At 39.3% G+C, this 19325-nt stretch overlaps 1 non-coding gene across 1 annotated transcript; it reads left to right on the forward strand.

The window, feature by feature from the left end:
• Window positions 1-16652: 16652 nt before the first annotated feature.
• Window positions 16653-16725, forward strand: TRNAV-AAC (transfer RNA valine (anticodon AAC)). The gene has a single exon. It is a non-coding gene; the product is annotated as a tRNA-Val (tRNA).
• The last annotated feature ends 2600 nt before the right edge of the window (window positions 16726-19325 follow it).

Below are 19325 nucleotides of genomic sequence, written 5' to 3' on the forward strand. Positions count from 1 at the left end.
GAGGTCACGACGTTCTGATTCTTTCGGAGGTTTCAAGCTACTCTCTCTGACCCAGCCATCTCCAGAAAAAATGGACTGTGGAGTGGAGAAGCGCAGACGCCACCATCTTCTCCCTACTGATCTGGGGGCAACTGCCAGCTCTAAACTAAGTACAGAGTGTGTGGGTCAGCTATACTAAGCGATGCTTAAGGCAGAACCTGGAAAAAGGCAGCTCCCTTCTAGCTAAGCAAAAATGCAATGTTAAGGGAAGATAGTGAAAACGGAGGGAAGAAGAGAGAAAAGAAAAATACATCAGAATTTTCGTTCTCCTCCAGTAAATCAAATAAATGTAACAAGAAACTACAAATTTCATAAAATTAGGCATGTGTGAAGCCAAGTATAAAGATGTATGAAGTCCTAGGGATGGACAATATAGAGTCCAGTCTTGCAAATCACCCCCACCGCATGTATCTAGGCTTCAGCTTGACATTACAGGGCCACATCCCTGCTGCTACTGGGCCCCTAGTGCAGACCCACGGGCCTCCAGACTTCGGTCCTGAGGGCCTGGGTCCCTGGTTCTTAAAGGATAATTTTCTTTCACTAGAGAGGTATACACATGGGACAATATTGAGGAGTTTCTTAAAATTAAATAATCCCTTCCCTCTCGGCAGCCTGCCTGTGTTTGTAAAGGAATCGGGTCCACGAGAGAAAACTTTGATTGTTATGAGTTTGGTTGCTTATTTTAATATGCAAAAAGTATGAGTGAAAGAAGTGTACCTTCACTGTGAGAATTTCTTGGAGGAAAAGACAGCTTTGAGATTATCCAGCTTGGGGCATGTAGAAAAACTCTATTCTGTAGAGGGAACTTGCGACTGAAGGCTAGTTTCATCGTAATTGCGGTGATTGCGTTTGCCCAATATAGGAAAGACCTTGCTGTGAAACAGGGTGGGAAAACATCTGTTGAACTTAGAAATGAACTAATTTTATACGGGAGATTCTCCCTGCTAACGCAGCATTTAAGAGCGTATATATTGTGACCAACGCAGGAACTCTCCTGCCCTCTGTGTGGTCCTGGGCTGGAAAGCAGTACATCTTGTCCCTAGATTCGCTGAAACTCTGGTCTTCCACCCGCCCCCCAGCGATTGCAAGCTCCTCTCCTGCCCGGTTACTCTGTTTCGGTGGTTTCCAAGCGGGCGGAGGCGGGTCTCAGGAGCAGATGGTGCCCGCCCCATAGATCCCGGTCTGTGTGGAACGGGTGGACCTGGCTCAGTTCAGATTCAGAGCGTGGCATGTCCAGGTTTTCTGTCAAGTGAGGATTTCAAATGCTTAGAAGAAAACGGCTCCGCTTTGAAATGGAGCGCTATGGCGTCGGTGTCAAGTGTCATTAGCTGTCTCCGTCATTTTTTTTCTTCTTTCCAAAAGTCTTGTTCATCTGGTTTAATTAACATGATGGTGTTAATAATTCTTAAAAGTGAAAGACTTTAGGGGAATTATTTATATAACTAAAAAAACCAAAAACCAAACCCCGTGCCCGAGTCGTTTCTGACTCATAGCGACCCTACAGGACAGAGTAGAACTGCCGCATAGTTTCCAAGGAGCGTTGGCGTATTCGAACCGCTGACCCTTTGGTTAGCAGCCGTAGCACTTAACCACTACGCCACCAGGATTTCCTTATATAGCTAATGTAAGGCTAAATAAACTTAAAAATTTGTATTTGACAATATTTTTAAACATAATGATTAACATTAATGTCAAAGAGCTTTAGATATAACATGACAATCTTGGAACGTAATATTAAATAGGACATATCAAGATTAAAAAAAATTTTTTTTTATCAAGATTATTAAGTTTTTTAACTTCTGAATAGTAATAAAAAAAAATCATGGGTTAAAAATGTGAATTTCCCAGTTAAAACACATTCATGAAGCCGTGGAAAGAAAGTGTCCACAAACATTTTTGGGATCTCAGGATTCTTGGAAGGCGGCTTTCCCAATGAAAGTGTTTGCTGCCCTCCAGTGGGGGTTGGTGTGATGCTGAAAAAAGGAAGAAAAGTTCTTTGGGGAATATTCACTAAGGTAGAAGGCTTAGGTATGAGGCAGTGCATCCAGAAAGTCTGGTTGGGTCAAACTTTTGTCTCTTTTGGCTTTTGTACAGCAGGATAAGTCTTATAAGCATATTTATGGATTCCTGTGTGTGATAGGGAGCCCTGGTGACTTTGGGTTGTGGGTGTGTATACCTGTGTGCGTGTGTGTGATATTTGAAAAATCAATGCAACTAAATGGTTTTTGCAGCTTGTGTTGGAACATATGTTGCCCCAAAATTACATATCAAAATTCATGACTCAAAACATAAATTCAGAAAGACTTCTTGATTCAACATGACTGAAAACACACAGCATCTAATTTTTTTTCAAAGAACAAAGCAATCAAGCCTTGAAAGGCAAAACTATCAATGTTGATATTAGATTTAAATGAAGCCGTAACTGTATCTAAGTCAGCAGTTGAGATAATAAAATCATGACATACAAATTTTAACTCAAAGAAAAGTTGTTAATCTCAATTTGACATTATGTTTCATGTAACTCATAACATATTAAATAAACTTTTGTAGTATTTTGTCTTTATGAAATAGAAACAAATCTTTTGTGGTTTTCTATGAGATTTCAAAATCGTGAGGTGTTTATCACGTCTGGGAAATTATTGTGTTAAAACGCTTACTTTGAAGGCAGATTGCACAAGAATAAAACAACTCCTCAACCCAGTAAACAAGGAAAAGTTTGTTATTTTAACAGAAGAAGTTCAATTCTCTCTTTTGTTTTTTGATTTTAAGGTTTTTAAAAATTCTCATGAATTAACTCATCAAACCTTCAGCTGTAGCAATATAAGAACTTCAGCTACATCAATCAAATTCATTCTTTAACAAATGTTTCAATTTTTTTGTCTTTGTTACCTATTTCTCATTTCATAATCCTTCAATGTACATACACAAACCCTCAATACACACAAATATACCCTTTTTATGTGGCATACTAACTTTCTATCTGAACTTCTTTTAACTTTCTATAACTTTGAGTATCCATCTAAATTCTTTTCCCATGCTTTTCTTTTTCTCATCTCAGCTACTTAACCTCCTTTTTATTTTCTACAAGTTTCCTCTGACCTTCTACAAATATCTATATCCATCCAAATTCTTTTAAGAAAACACATGCCATATGTTTAATCTAGTCTGAGTTACTTAAAGACATGTTGGAGACTACTTTTAATTTGACATATTAAGAAAACATTACATCTTATGTGAAAGATTTTGTCAGAACAAATTCACTTTCACTAATTCTTGGCAATATTAGAACTATTCAATTTTTATAAGCACTTTTTATCATTTTATAATCTAAGCTTTTACATTAAGGTCTATGATTCATTGAGTTAATGTTTGTGAATGGTTTGAGATAAGGCTCTAAATTCAGCTTTTTGGGTGTGGTTATCCAATTGCCCCGGCACTATTTGTTGAAAAGACAGTCCTTTCTGTGTTAACTTGCCTGGGCATCGTTGTTTAAAAAAAAAAAAAAAAAAAATCAATTTCCTCTGATCAGAAGATTCTGTGTTTGACTCCGGCTGGCTAAATATCTTACAGGAAACAAAATTTGTATTTTTCATGTACAGAAATTAGGTTAATTTTCTAAAATTAATATTTTTGGTTATAAAAATAGTATTAACTTCATTTTGTTAATATTTTTCTCTTTGTTTTTTTCTTTAAAATGTTTTTAAAATATCTCACTAGGGACAACAGAGTTTTACAGTCTGGTGAAACAGATTCTGCTTTAGATTTTGTGTTCAATATTGATTTCATTCATAGTCGGATACATCTCCTTCACACCACTGGCACTTACTAAGGGTTACATAGTCTTCTTTGTGGTTAAAAGAAGCTATTTAAAAGAATATTGAGGAATATTAATCTCTATCAATTTATATGGAAGCAAGCCAGTGGCATAGTAATCAGTCCATCTAGTACCACATTCATCTAAACCTGCTGTCTTAACACAATAACTTCTATGTTTCAAAGTTATAAACTCATAGCATGATTATAATTTTAGGGATTGTACTTTTCTATTTTAATTACCTATGAGCATTTCAAGAATTGCATTAGTGGTAGAATTTCTAATTTCATTCCCATTATTTTTCAGTATGAAGATTCCTGTGCATATAAATTATAAATTGGATATAATATTGTTTTATGACTCACCTATCCTCCAAAATCAAAAGCAGGACAATGAAATACACTTCCACATAGGCATCACAACCTTTCTTCCTGTCAGGATGTCCTGTTGGTGCTACTTCAAAATGATACAGAATTCTCAACTGCTGAACTGCTACCAATCTGGCTGAAGCTACCTGCATTTCTTGCCTGAATTACTGCATAAACCTAACAACCTTCTTACTGCTGGTTAGCAGCTGCCTGCTAAGCCTTCCTCCACCCTTGTTCTCTGTGTTGTGTGCTGAGTTGTGCCTACTAGATCCCCTCCTTTCAGGACCAAGGCATTCATTTCCTCGGCTGCCAGAAGTGTTGTGTCCTCATGGCACAAAATTGAGGGCCATTCTAGGAACTGCCCTCAGCTGAAAGGAACTGCCTCAGTTAAGGACATGTCCCCTCTCTGAAAGCAACCCACAGTAACGACTACTCAATACATGCCTATAAAGGTCTGACTCTCTGAAGGGCCATGCCATTTCCAGAGATCCTCATGGAATCAGCTCAAGCCTCTGTTGCTAGCTGTTGACTTTTCCTCTTCTAATCCTGCTTCTCTCACTCCTTTACAGGTGTTGTTCCCATAGCATTCCCTCATAAACTTTCTGCATGCAAATATCTAATCCATGTGAATACAGCTTTTCCCAGGAGTGGTCCAAGAAACCATACCTTAAGTGGAATTTTGTAGCTGGCTTCGTCTCTATTCATATAGCAATGAAGACACCATTCCTAGTGGTAGGTAGAATATGGGTGTCCTCAGTGTGTCGTAGTAGTGCAATTCTTAAGACATCCATTAGTGTAAAACTGGGATAGGATGCCAGTGGATCCAGTGGATACCATAATGCAGACATTTCATTGCTCTGGGGAAGTAGTGGGATTGATGTCTCTCCTTGAGTGTCATTGATCCACTAAAAAAAAAAGAGAGAGAGAAGCTAAAGTTGATTAATTTCCAATTTAGGGCAAAATGTAATAGGCTGAGTACCTCTGTGAAACATCTAAAGAGACTTTTATCTCCTGACCCTTATATTCTCCATGGATATTTGGACTGTCAGGACAGCTGTAGAGGATAACACTATAATACATCATTTTCATTAAACCAAATGAACGAAACATTTGGGAAGAAGAAAAAAAATGATGGAGACTTCTAATGTCTACCTGTAGGGCCAGATACTTGGGGTAGGATTGGTTTGTAAGACTGGACTCTATGGAGTCCATCCCTGGGACATTCAACATCCTTATATGGTGCTTCACACATGCCTAATTCTTTGAAATGATACAGGGAAGTTAAGCTCTCACAAATGAACATATTGCTATTTCCTTGTAACTGAGCTGAGAACCAGTTGCAAGTCACTAAACCAAGAGCAGATATTGCCAGGCTGTTCCCAAGGAAACCTTCCCATAGTAACTAAATGGAACCTAGCCAGCAAAGAATCCTTAAACCAATCATGTGTTTCCATATGTTACATTTCCCACCTTTGACAAAGATGCGATTTTTCTTAATTTACTATCTTCTGTAATACTATATTAGAGACTCCCTGATTGCAATTCAGTGAATTCTGCTAGTCTTTTGTGCCCAGTGCACACTGGAAAATCCCTCATTGAAATGATTGTCTTTGTCATTGTTTTTACTTAATAAAAATCTCTTTTGATTAAATTTAAGTCTGGGGTCTTTTCCCTTATGATGGACAAGATGGTGACAGGCAAGGTAGTGAGAAGTAGTCAGACTTTGCACATGTTTTAAAGATAGAGATGAGAAATTTCTGACAAATTGGATGTGAGGTGTGAAAGAAAGAGTGGAATCGATGATGGCTTGAACATTTTTTTTGCCTAAAAAAGCAGAAGAACAAAGTTGCCATTAACTAAATGGATATAACAGAATTATTAAAGAAATAATTGGTTCCGTTTTAGACATGATAACTTTTATATGCCTGGTATAAAACATCTAAGTGGTAATGCCGAGGAATCAGTTGTAATGTACAAGAACAGAGTTTAGTGTAGTGGTCTGGACTGTAAATATAACTTTGTGAGTTATAGGCATATAAACCAAAAAACCAAAGACATTAGTGTCAAGTGGTAAGTGCTTGGCTGCTATGAAAAGGTCACCAGTTCAAATGGTCCAGCCAACCCACAGGAGAAAGGTGTGGCAATCAACTTCCATAAAGATTCAAACCCTACAAAACGCATTGCTGTTGAGCCATTTCTGACTCAAACTAACCTATAGGACAGAGTAGAGCTGCCCCATAAGGTTTCCAAGGCTGTAATTTTTGTGATGCTTGGTTGCTAAACAGAAGGTCAGCAGCCCGAATCCACCAGCCTTGGAAACCCTATAGGGCAGTTCTACTCTGTCCTATAGGATCACTATTTAGGCATATAGATGATTTTAAACCATGAGAATGGGTGAGATTACTAGGGGGTGAGTGTATTTACAGAAGAGGTTCAAGGACCAATCTGTGAGACATTCTACCATAGAACAGATTAAGGGAGGTGAAAGAAACAAAAAATATTGAAATGGGTGAGGCAGGGAGGTAGGTAGAAAGACAGTCAGGACTGCAGTGTCTTGGAAGGAAAAAAAAAGTTTTAAGACAGTAAGTGTGTTTATTGACACTGAGAAGTTGTCTTAGCATCTTAGTGCTGCTGTAACAGCAATACCACAAATGGTTTTCTTTAAGGAACAGAAATTTATTTTTCACAGTTTGGGAAGTTGGAAGTCCAATTTCAGGGCACAACTCACGGTAAGGCTCTCTGTGTCTGTCAGCCCTAGGGAAAATCCCTGTCTCAGTTTCTATAACCCCAGAGTTTCTGGGTTCCAGGATGATCCTCACATGTGCTTCTGTCTTCCCCAGTATGTCCTCTCAGTGCCTAATGTGTTCTTTCTGTATCTCAAAAGCGGTTACATTTAAGACACACCCTACACTGACATGGCCTCATTAACATAATAAAGAAAACCCAGTTCCCAAATGAGATTAAATCCCCATTACAGGGGTTTGGATTCCAACATGTATTTTGGTAGGGCACAATTGAATCCATAACAGAGGTCAGGGAAGAGAAGTTCTTGGAAAAGTGAGAAGAGGTCACTGGTAATCTTGACAGGAAGTTTCCATGAACTGGGGGTGTCAAAAAAACAGAATATAGTGGATTTAAAAACAGCAGGAGAGAAACTGGAAATAGCAAATCTGGACAACTCTTTAGAGGAGGTTGTTTTATAAAGCCATCTGAGAAATAGGGTAGTACCCGGAGGGAAGTGTTGGGTCAAGAGAAGCTTTTTTAAGATAGGAGACAAATGTCATATTTGAATGTTCGTGGGAGTAACACGATAGTCAGGAGAAGATCAAGAGGTTTCACACATTCACTCTGACTTTGGCACCGCTCTAGGTCGTGGAGATTCAGAAAAGGAAAAAAGAAAAAAAAAAATCTGTCTTCATGGACAGAAATTACAGTGGAAGCCAACTGATAGCTTAAAAAAAAGAAAGAAGGAAGGAAGGAAAATATGCATTGTGTTTGACTGTGATTACCATAAAACTAGAAATGTCAATTTCAGCGGTAAGAAAGAGCAGTGCGAGGAGTGAAGAGACAATCAGGTAGAGAAGATAATCAGATAGAGAAAGTGCTTGACAGTCACATGGAAACACAGTATGTTGGACCCTGAAGAAGGGACAAAGAGAAGGAGATGTCAGATGTCAGATGGACAATGGCCTCCACATACACACCCCATCCCCAAGGCCATTCCCACTCCTAGCCTACTTTTCTCCACTAAAATTTCTAGCTTAAGGTTTTATGTCACTTGTTCCAAAAAACTGTTTTTTTCTTCTCTTCACCATGCTCACTTTTGAGGGGGAGCAAAAAGGGTAGGTGTCGCTACTGAGGATTGAAGACATAAAGTTGACATTTGACCTAGATTTTATGTCAGAATATCTATTTTCTGGTGTGAAGTGAGTGCAGCAAAGTTTTATTACTTTTTTTAATCTCTCATGGGTTGAATAGTTTCCCCCCAAATTATCTGCCAACTTGGCTAGGTCATGATTCCCTTGTACAATTGTGTGATTGTCTACCATTTTATCTTCTGATGTGATTTCCCTATGTGTTGTAATTCTTAGCACTATGACTTAATAAAATGACTTAGAAAATGGATTAGCACCAGTTATATTGATGAGGCCTACAAGATTAGGTAGTGTCTTAAGCCAATCTCTTTTGAGATATAAAAGAGAGAAGCAAGCAGAGAGACGTGGGAACTTCATACTACCAAGAAGGCAGTACCGGGACCAGAGTGAGTCCTTTGGACCTGAGGTTCCTGTGCTGAGATGCTCCCAGACCAAGGAAAGACTGATGACAAGGAACTTCCTCCAGATCTGACAGAAAGAAAAAGGCTTCCCCTGGATCTGACACGTTGCGTTTGGACTTGTAGCCTATTCAATTGTGAGAAAATTAACTTCTCTTTGTTAAAGCCATCCACTTGTGGTATTTCTGTTACAGCAGCACTAGATGACTAAGGCAAAATCAAAAGAAAACTTGTTTTCTTGGCCCATACAAGGACCGAACCTGTGAACTTGGCTTATTAGTACCATGCTCTAACCAGCTCAGGTAACCAACACCTGTAAAAGTTCTCTTTTACAGTTCAGAAAGACCTATGTTTGTTTTCTGCCTCTTCAGTTATCTAAAGGAGACTGTCATTTCCATAATCTTAACTATTTCTAAATGACACTATTTTTTTCAAGCTTCTCCCTATGTTTTCTATTTCACCTTTCTGCACTCCCATGAAAAGAAAAGAAAAGAAACACAAAACTACCTTGAGCAGAAATGAACTTCACTCCTCCATTGCAAAATAAGACTTTCAGGAGCTTGTCTATTTCTTTCCAAGAGAAACATTCACTAAAGTGTGCTCCTTCATCCTACCACAGGAAGCCTTTGAGAAGGATACTGAGATCCCTGAAAGGATCAGGTCGATGTGTGAGGATTCCTCTCCAGACGAGAAAGAAAATCCCTGGTGGATCAGCCCTGTGTGTTCCTAAATCCTGAGGAGATGCCTCTTCTTTGTACTCCGTGAAAGGCTAAAGTTGATTAATTTCCAACTTAGGACAAAATGTAGTATGCAGAGTACCTCTTTGAAAGCATCTAAAGAGATTTTTTATTTCCTGAGCCTTGGATAACATTGGCTCACTATATTAATGACATATGATTTATTGCCATATGAATAGAGAGTAATCCGGCTCCAAAATCCCATTTAGTGTATGGTTTCTTGGACCACTCCTGGCACAAGCTGTATTCACGTGGATTAGATATCTGTGTGCACGAAGTTTATTAGGGAATGCTGTGGGAACAACACCTGTGAGAGAGTGAGGGAAGAAGGATTACAAGGGGAAAAGTTAACAGGCAGCGACAGAGGCCTGAGCTGATCCCATGAGGAGCTCCGGAAATGAGATGGTCCTTGAGAGTTGAGGCAAGAGAGTCAGACCTTTATAGGCAAGTACTGAGCAGTCATTACTGTGGGCTACTTTCAGAGGGGTGACATGACCTTGAATGAGGCAGTTCCTTTCAGCTGAGGGCAATTCCTCCAGAGGGCCTCAAATTTGTGCCATGATGGAGCAACACTCCTGGCAACTGGGGAAATGAATGCCTTGGTCCTGAAAGGAGGGAATCTGGGTGGCACAACCCAGCACACAACACAGAGAACAAGGTTGGAGGCAGGCTTAGCAGGTAGCAGCTAACCAGCAGTAGGAAGGTTGTTAGGTTACTGCAGTAACTCAGGCAAGAGATGCAGGTAGTTTGGGGCAGACTGGCAGCAGTTCAGGAGTTGAGAATTTTGTATCTTTTTGAAATAGCACCATCAGGATGTTCTGACAGGAAGAAAGTTTGTGATGCCTGCATGATAAGTGTATTTCATTGTCCAGCTTTTGATTTTAGAGGATACGTGACTCATGAAACAATACTATATCCAATTGATTAATATGCACATGAACCTTAATACTAAAAAAAAGTGGAAATGAAATTAGAAATTCTACCTTTGATCAAATTCTTAAAATGCTCATAGGTAACGAAAGGAGAAAAATATAATCCCTAAAATTATAATCATCCTATAACTGTTTCTTTTATATAGAATTTTGAAATACAGAAGTTATTTACTATATTAAGATAATAATTTTAGATGAATGTGGTATAAGATGAATAGATTACTGCGTCAATGGCTTGCTTTCATTTAAAATGGTAGAGATTAACATGCCTCAATAGTATTTTAAATGGCTATTTTCCCACAAGGAAGAATAAGTAATCCTTAGTCAGAGCCAGTGGTGCAGAGAAAATCCACCCGTGAATGAAATCAATTTTGAAGGCAGTGTTTAAGCAGAATCTGTACTAACAGGCTGTAGAACTCTGTTGTCCTTAATGAGCTATTTTAAAACATTTTAAAGAATAAAACAAAGAGAAAAATATGGACAAAATTAAGGTAGTACCATTTTTTAATGACCCAAAATGTTCATTTTAGAAAATTAAACCAACTTCTATAAATGAAAACTAGTAATGAATTTTTTTCTATAAGATTAAATGAAGAAACATAGAATCTTCTGATTCATAGCCAAGTCATGGTTCCCAACCGACACATTTCACAAAAATACCCAGGTAATTCAGCACAGAAAGGATAGCCTTTTCAAAAATTAGTGCTGGGACAATTGGATATCCACACACAAAAAGATTAATTTAGAGTCTTACCTCAAACCATACTCAAATGTTAACTCAGAATGAATCATAGACCTAAATGTAAGAGCTTATATTATAAACGTTTTAGGTGAACACACTGGCGAAAATCTTTGTGACCTTGGGTGAGGCAGAGTTCTTAGATATAATACCAAAAGCACTATCCATAAAGGAAAAAATTGACCAACTGGCTTAAATCAAAATTAATATCCTTTGCACTTCAAAAGACACCATTAGGAAAATGAAAAGACAAATCATAGGCTGGGAGGAAATATCTGTGAATCTTATAAAGGACTTGCATCCAGAATATGTAGAGAACTTTGAAAAGAAATAAGATAAACAACGAAATTTAAAACAGACAAAAGATTTGAATAGACATTTCTCCGAAGAGGGCATACGAATGGCTAATGAGTACATGAAAAGATGTTCAACGTCATAGTCGTTAGACAAAAAAAACCCAAGTTCACCGCTGTCGAGTTGATTCTGACTCATAGCGACCATATAGGACAGAGTTGAACTGTCCCATAGCGTTTCCAAGCAGGGCTGGTGGATTCGAACTGCTGACCTTTTGGATAGCAGCTATAGCTCTTAACCACTATGCCACCAGTGCTCCTCACAGGCATTATGGATGCACAAAATGAAACCACAATGAGATACCACTACACACCTACTTGCATGTCTGTACCTGTGTTGCCAACGATGTGGAGAAACTGGCACTCTCACAGTGCTGGTGGGAATGTAAAATGACACAGCCACTTTAGAAAACAGTTTGACAGTTTTTTTTAAATGTTAATTATAATTTTAATGTATTGTTATGGATGAACTGTATGCTCCAAGAATATGGGCTGTAAATTCTAACCCCTAGGCCTGTGGATGAAATCCCATTTGGGAATGGGGGTTCTTTGTTGTGTCAGTGAGGACATATCAGTGTGGAGTGTATCCTAAACCTACTAACACTTGAGATAAAAAGAGCAGATTTGACACAGAGACAATGGAGCACACACTGCGGGGAGGCAGATGCTATGGGAAGACCACAGACACAGATCTACAAACCAGTACAGGAAGTAGAAGGATTACAGTCTGCTAAAAGCTCAAGTTGTCTCCACCCTGGGATTGAACCCAGGATCTTCTATGTGTAAAGCAGATGTGTTAACCACTACATCATGGAACCACAACAAACACACTGCCATGGACGGCCAGAAGGAGTAACAAATCTGTCTTGGAAGAAGTACAGCCAGAATGCTCATTAGAAGCAAGGATGGCAAGACTTCCTCTCACATACTTTGGACATGTTATCAGGAGGGACCAGTCCTTGGAGAAGGACATTATGCTTGAAAAATGAGAGGATCAGAGAAAAACAGGAAGACCTTCAAAGAGATGGACTAACGCCGTGGCTGCTACAATGGCCTCAAGCATAAAAATGATTGTGAGGATGGCTCAGTATGGGGCAGTGTTTCCTTCTGTTGTAGGGTCTGCTATGAGTCAGAACCCACTCCACCGCACCTAAAAACAACAATAGAAAGCAAAACTAGATAAGGAACGACCTCCCCCTAGAGACAAACATTGAGTTTGACGTTCTAGCCTCCTGAACTGTAAGAAAGAAAGAAAGAAAAGAATCTGTTCTTTAAGCCACGCACTTGTGGTATTTCAGTCACAGCAGCACTAGGAAACTAAGACATCATCATGTCCTTTTGTCAGGAACCACATTCGTTTTGCCACCTTTGTATTGGCAGTGACTGGCACACAATAGTATATCAATACCTGTTACCATCAAGCCGATTCACTGCTCCATATGGTTTCTGTGGAACGACTGACATTTTAGTTAGCAGCTGAGCTCTTAACCACTATGGCACCAGGGCTCCTACTACACCAATATCTCTGCTAAACATTGGAGGAAATCCTTCAGCTGTCTTGGGGAGGTGAAGCAGACACTAAATTTCAGTGTGGTGCGAAGCCCATGGAGATGTGGCTAGTCTAAAGATGAAATTTTTCCCTCAGGAGAGATTCTCTGTGGGTTCAAGCATGGTCCAATCTTCTCTCACAATCAGTTCTTCACTGATTTGAAAATCTATTTAACTAACTAGTTTTTGGTCTGGGATAGTGTTGTTACCCCAAAAGTATGAAGGACAAGTACCTAAGCTGTTGGATTTAAAAACCAGCAATATATGAATGGAATTATGTTTTTATTTTTATCTTGTCTGGAAATGCAGAAATAAATTGTTCATTCTGGATTATTGTGAAACCCAAATCTTTCAGAAGGATGGTGGGCCATGCCAAGTTTTATAATGAGTTCCTGTGCTAATCAGGCCTCCTTGTCCTCATTTACCCCTGAGCTAAGCTCCATCTGTTTAAGTTGTATTTCCAACACCCTGAAAACTTTGGTGCTTATATTGTGCACTTTTAGGTCAAAGAATCTGTGAGTTCCCTATGCATGGGGTGCTGATTCAGCCTAGCCTTCCCACATGGTCCAGTCTGCATGTTCAGAAATGCTGGATGTGATGTGAGGAAGTTATTAACACTTGATAGGTGCTCATGGAAAAGCTGATCCCAAACAGTGTGAAGGAAAAAAAAGAGTTAAAAACCTCTGTTTCTGATAATAGAAACTAACCTGGAAGTGAGGGATATGTTGGGGTGAAATCATCACAAAGTTAAAATGAAGCAAGAAGAGTCTGTTCAGCAAATGTTCAAAGAGGCAGAAATGGGAAACCAACAAACATGCTGCCAGAGCCATGTCTGCCAGAGTCCATGGAATGTTACAGAATCATCAATGCATATTAACATTACAAAAATGGGTAAAATCATTAAAGGTTTCACCTTTTCAGATCGGCTAAAAACTGCTAATTCTACATTTTTGAATTGTCTTTCTTAATAATCATTGGTTCATATTTGAGTAATGACAGTCAGGAAGGTCTTCATTAGTCCAACAAATCTTACTATTTACTAATTTTTTTAATAGACAAAGATAAGAGTGAAAAATATATGGGTCTTTGGTGCTCTTTTGTAGGATTCATTTATGTGAAAATTTCCCTGAAAGATGTTTTTAAGGTTTTCATAGCTATTGGTTTTCTATCTCAGGACCCAGTTGATGTGTCCTTGTGATTCCAGCTCCAGCTAGGTTACTTTCTTCATACTCAAGGACAGGGAATAATGGTTCCAACTGTAATTCCTAGGTCAGGAGGACACCATTCCTTCACCTCTTCTGCCAACATACTCACCTCCAATAACCTTGGAACAGTAGAAGGAAACAAAGGTGTGAAATCCAGTCACACTGTTTCAACATAAAATTTATTACATTGTTACAGAAAAGGGAAAATCAATCATCTTTCTAGGCCTCATTTACATCATCTGCTAGATAAGAAATGTAAGCCAGAATGTTTCTCAGAAGGAAAGATGTTGAGACTTTGTCTTACATGCTTTGGACATGTTACCAGGAAGGACCAGTCCCTGGAGAAGGTCATCATGCTTGATAAAGTAGAGAGTCAGCAAAAAACAGGAAGACCCTTAATGACATGGATTGACACAGTGGCTGCAACAGTGAGCTCGAACATAGCAATGATTCTGAGGATGGTGCAGGACCAGTCAGTGTTTCCTTCTGTTGTACGTGGAGTCCCTATAAGACTGCACCTAACAACAACAACTACACTCTGTGCCAGGCATGGTTCTATTAAATGCTACAGTAGTAAGCAAACACAAGCAAAAGTCTTTTCCCTCATACACCCTACATTCCAGTGATAAAAAAAGGCAGTACACAAAATAATTAAGTGGGTTACATAGTTTATTAAAAATAGATAAGTATATTGAAGAAAAAAAAATCAGGATTTAGGGTGAGGCATTAGGCAGTAGTGAAAGTCTGGAAGTTCAGGGTGGCTTCACTAATTACATGATATTTGAAGAAGATGAGTTAGTTGTACACTTATCTGGAACAGAGTGCTGTAAGCAAAGGGTATCATCAGTGCAAAGGCCCTGAAACAGAAGGACGTCTAGTGCATTTAAAGTACAGCAACAAGGTCAATAGTAACTGCAGCAGAGTGAGCAAAGGGGAGAGCAGTAGGAGAAAAGGTCAGAGAGGAAATTGAGTGGGGACCAGGCAATTATGTAGAGCCTTGCATGTCATTATAAGGATTTTGGCTTTTTTTCCTGATTAGAGTAAGAAGCCACTGACGGATTTTAAGTAGAGAGTACAATAAGGAGTTGTTGTTGGGTTTTAAATATTCTGGAGAAATTATTTTGTTTAAAATAAAATGGAGGAAAACTCAACACATAATAAGAGACACTGATAATATTCCAGAGCCCTCGTGGTGCAGTGGTTAAGAGCTTGTCAGCTACTAACCAAAAGGTCAGCAGTTGGAATCCACCAGCCACTTGGAAACCTGATGGGTCAGTTCTACTCTGCTCTACAGAGTCACTATTAGACAGACTTGACTCCGTAGAACCGGTAAGAATATTCTACATGTAGAGAATATTATGACTTTGGCCAGGCTAGTAGTAATGGAAGTGTTGAGAACTGGCAATATTCCAGATATATTTTGAAGATAAAGCAAACAAGATTTTCTGAATGATTGGATATGGGAAATAGAGTAAAATGGAGTCAGTGAAGGTCCCAAATGCTTAGTCCTAAACAGCTGGAAGGATGGAGTTGCCGTTAAATGAGATAGGGATCAATACGGTTAGAACAGTTTCAGAGGATAGATATGAACTTCACTTTGGGATATGTTAAATTTAAGATGCTTACTGTAAGACTTCGAAGAGGAGATAAATCAGTAGACTAGAGATACACGATGGTACTCGAACGAAGACCATGTAAAATGTAAACCATGAGATGAGGAGCTTAGCCAGGGAATGACACAGACTCATCCTTTCAAAAGTTTAATTTTAGAGCCCTGATGCGGTAGTGGTTAAGAGCTCAGCTGCTAACCAAAAAGTTGGCAGTTCAAATCCACCAGCAGCTCCTAGGAAAGCCAACGGGACAAGTGTACTGTGTCCTATAGGGTCCCTATGAGTCGGAACCGACTGCACGGCACCTAACAACAACAACAATAGAAGGCAGATTTCTTTCAGTCTCCAAGGCAGGGACAGTGACTTAAGACAGTTGAGATGAAACGAATTCCAAAGAAGTGTCAGATACATCACAATGGTCATCTTCCTGCTACAAAACAGATTAAAGGATATCGGACACCGAGTGAGTTTACACGTTCCAGAGCAGAAAACATGAGTGACACAGAATTGAACTTCGTTTGACGTTCAGAGTAGAACTCCATTTGACGTCTAGTAGACTCACTTCGCCACAGATGATACTTCCATAAAGTCTCCTCCACCCGAGACCCTCGGTTAGTAGAAAACTGGACACAGGCCGACACCCACACCCTCTGCCCCTCGGTCTCTCCGACTAGTGCCAGGGCACAAATTGCCGAAAGCCTTCCGAACTCAGCCACTTCGCCCTAGGTCCTAAAGGTTCACGTTCACTCATCGGGAGATGAAGATCATTGCTTCTTGCACCCGCAGAGAAATGAGACTTGAACTTATCAAGAAATTTCTTGGAACTTGCCAAAGATTTTCCTGGTGCTTGTGAAGGAATTGGGACCCTGAGAGTAGCATTTGCTTGGCTATGATTTATCAAGTTTTGATATTGTTGATTCTAAGAATGGGAAATTACAAGGGGAAAAAATGTTTCTCAGCCATGAAAATATCCTGAAGGAAAGCACAAATTTTATGTTAACCAACTACGAAACGAAAATTGTTTCAAGAGCTGGGTTTCCGTAGTGTAGCGGTTATCACGTTCGCCTAACACGCGAAAGGTCCCCGGTTCGAAACCGGGCGGAAACAAGCAAAACTTCTTTCTTCTTCTTTTTGTAATTCAGAATTTAGCTCCAGAAACTCTTTGTCTGAACACGTTTACTTTCCAAACAAGCCCCTAATCTTCACCTTTCTTTGCAACACCAGACTTTAAATAAAAAGAATAACATCGTTGACTTGCCTCCTCGTCCTCCCCCAGATGTTTGACAGGTTTTGTTTTTATTGGGTTAGAAAAGATTCTGCACCGTCTGCAGCCGCTCTCCATAGTAAAGGCGAGGTCTACATTGTTTCAAGGCACAGGATTTAGAGTGAAGGAAGGGTCCAGAGACGATAGTGTGGCTGCTCTATGTACCGAAAAAAGCCACTGACGTCGAGTCAATTCCGACTCATCGCTACCCTGTGTGTAGAACTACCCCATAGAGTCTCCAAGGAGTGCCTGGCGGATTCGAACTGCCCACCCTTTGGTTAGCAGCCGTAGCACTTAAACACTGCACCACCAGGGTTTCCGCTCTATGTAAGAACAGTCAAAAAGCCAAATTGTAACTGCACCACAGTGAGGTGGAGAGAATAGTGAAAAAAAAAAAAAAAAATTTTTTTTTTTTTTAGGAGCAGACAAATCAAGTGAAGGCTTGCTGGGCCTGTCAAAGTGCAAAAATAACAAGAATTCTGTAAGGAGAGAAATAATAAAATTTTGTTGTCAGATATAAACAGCAACCCAGATTGGGGGAGCACTGGTAAAGGCTCCAAATTTGGAAACGGAAGAAAGATCTCTACACATGAGTTTGGAGTGTTACACATGAGATATATATGAGTCACATGTAAATCTTTCATAATATCAGTTAATTATCACAGATTTTCTGGAGGCAAATTTTGTACATAAACATCTTTTTTAAATTCATTTTTATTGTGCTTTAGGGGAAAGTTTACAAATCAAGTCAGTCTCTCATACAAAAATTTATATACACCTTGCTATACTCTTATATGCAAGCAAAATTTTGCTGAAGATCATTCAAAAACAGCTGCAGCAGTATATTGACAGAGAGCTGCCAGAAATTCAGGCCGATTTCAGAAGAGGACGTGGAACCAGGGATGTCATTGCTGATGTCAGATGGATCCTGGCTGAAAGCAGAGAATACTAGAAGGATGTTTACCTGTGTTTTATTGATTATGCAAAGGCATTCGACTGTGTGGATCATAACAAATTATGGATAACATTGAGAAGAATGGGAATTTCAGAACACTTAATTGTGCTCATGAGGAACCTTTAAGTAGATCAAGAGGCAGTTGTTCGGACAGAACAAGGGGATACGGATTAGTTTAAAGTCAGGAAGGGTGTGCGTCAGGGTTGTATTCTTTCACCATACCTATTCAATCTGTATGTTGAGCAAATAATCCTAGAAGCTGGACTATATGAAGAAGAACGGGGCATCAGGAGTGGAGGAAGACTCATTAACAACCTTCGTTATGCAGATGACACAACCTTGCTTGCTGAAAGTGAAAAGGAGTTGAAGCACTTACTAATGAAGATCAAAGACCACAGCCTTCAGTATGGATTGCACCTCTGTAAAGATTAAAAAAAACCCAAAGATTACAGCCTTGGAAATCCTATGGGGCAATTTTACTCTGCTCTTTAGGTTTTATAGGGTCTCTGTGAGATGATGAAGGCGTACAGATGATTCAAACATTGAGAATGAGTGAAATTAGCAGGGAAGGAGTGTATGTAGAGAAGAGGGTCAAGGACAAATCTTTGAGACAGTCTACTATAGAAAGGGTGAGGAGAGGGGAAACAAGCAAAGGATATTGAGAAAGACAAGCCAGTGAGGTAGAAAGACAGAACAGCAGTCTGTTGGAAGTCAAATGGAAAAAGAAATTTTTTTCTTAAGACGCTAAGTGTGTTTATTGACATTGAGAAGTTGTCGTAGTTTCTTAGTGCTGTCATAACCAAGATACTACAAGTGGTTTTCTTTAAGGAATGTTAATTTATTTTCTCACAGTTTAGGAGGCCGAAAGTCCAAATTCAGGGCACAGCTCAAGGGAAGGCTCTCTCTCTGTCAGACCTGGGGGAAGATCCTTGTCTCAGTTTCTTTAGCCCCAGAGTTCTGTGGTTCCTTGATGATCCTCACATGTGCTTCTGTCTTCCCCAGTTTGTCTTCCCTTGACTCAGTGCCTAATGTGATTTTGTTTTTTTGTATCTCAAGAGTGATTAAATTTAAGACATACCCTGCACTGATATGGTTTCATTAACATAGCAAAGAAAATCCAATTCCAAAATGGGATTAAATTCACAGATATAGGGGGTGGACTGTAACATGTACTTTGGGAGGACAACATAGAATTCATAACAGAAATCAAGGATGATAGGTCTTGGAAAAGTGATAAGAGGTCATTGGTGATCTTGAGAGGTTTCCATGAACTTGTGGTGTCAAAAAGCAGAAATGTAGTGGATTTAAAAACAGCAGGAGAGAAATCAGAGATAATAAATCTGGTTAACTTTTGCGTGTGTGTGTGTTTTAGATGAATGTTACAGAGCAACTTAGTTTCTCATTAAACTTTAATAAACATTGTTTCATGACATTCATTGCCAACCTTGTTTTGTGTCAGCACTTTCCCTTTCTTGACCTTAGTTTCCT

This window comes from Elephas maximus, chromosome 1, assembly GCF_024166365.1.
Source record: "Elephas maximus indicus isolate mEleMax1 chromosome 1, mEleMax1 primary haplotype, whole genome shotgun sequence".
In the NCBI taxonomy this organism is placed as follows: domain Eukaryota; kingdom Metazoa; phylum Chordata; class Mammalia; order Proboscidea; family Elephantidae; genus Elephas; species Elephas maximus.